The following is a 1,030-nucleotide window of genomic DNA, read 5'->3' as shown; positions in this document are numbered from 1 at the left end:
GGCTCAATGGTCTAGGGGTATGATTTTCGCTTCGGGTGCGAGAGGTCCCGGGTTCAAATCCCGGTTGAGCCCATCTTTTGTTGAATTCAATTGTTTGTTTCAGAGTGTGACAAATAAAGAAAAGTTAATTTGAGCAGATCGCGGGGAACAGCATGGAATTCCATCGATTTCTGTTATTTTTTTTAAATAAAATAATGGTATCGGTTTTTTTTTAATTAGGCGAGAAACCAAAACTAGAAAAAGTTAATTCATAAGACATGCCATTTGTTGATGAAGCATTAAGCTTTAATTTTTTATTTCAAACAATATTTTAGATTCTCTTTGTTCAGTCTAATACGAATTGATGTTTTAAAATCTTAAAAATCATTTGAACCTTTGAAAGTGTGTCGAAGAATGAGGTAAGGAAATCAGGTTTGCCTAAAGTACATTCTGTCACAGAAATAAAGTTTTTGGGTTTTTCTAGCTCGTTCAATTGCAATTACTATGTAACTGATCAACTGAACATGTAACTGACCGTTTTTTAAAATATTTAATTCTTAAAATCACAAATTTCCACATTCACAGATTCCCAAAATCTTAAATTCCCAGATTTTCAAAATCCCCTATTCCCAGATTCCCGAAATCCCATATTCTCAAAATTCAAATTCCCAATTTCTAGATTTTCCAATTTTCAAAATCTTAAAATCCAAGATTCTTGTATTCCCAGATACCCCAAAAAAAAAATTCAAAAAATTTCTGATTAACAAATTTCTAGATACTCCGTTTTTCAAATTTACTAATTCTCAAATTCCTAAAATCTCAAAATCCCGATTCCCAAAATTTCCGTATTTCCAAATTCTTGAAATCACAAATACTCATATTTCCTAGAATAACAAATTTCGAAATTCACAGATTCCCAAAATACTAAATTCTTAGATTCCCAAATCCCAAAAACCCCTTTTTCTCAGATTCTCAAATTCCCAGATTCTAAAAATCATACAATCCCAAATTCTTTCAGAAAATTCCAAAAAACCCAAATTCCCAGATTTTC

General features: G+C 31.3%; 1 non-coding gene across 1 annotated transcript; it reads left to right on the top strand.

Annotated features, from left to right (window-relative positions):
- Positions 1-72, top strand: Trnap-cgg (transfer RNA proline (anticodon CGG)). Its single transcript has one exon. It is a non-coding gene; the product is annotated as a tRNA-Pro (tRNA).
- The last annotated feature ends 958 nt before the right edge of the window (positions 73-1,030 follow it).

This window comes from Culex pipiens, chromosome 2 (genome assembly GCF_016801865.2).
Source record: "Culex pipiens pallens isolate TS chromosome 2, TS_CPP_V2, whole genome shotgun sequence".
NCBI classification, from domain to species: domain Eukaryota; kingdom Metazoa; phylum Arthropoda; class Insecta; order Diptera; family Culicidae; genus Culex; species Culex pipiens.
Note: the sequence above shows the minus strand (reverse complement) of the source record. Positions and strands in the feature narration are given on the sequence as shown.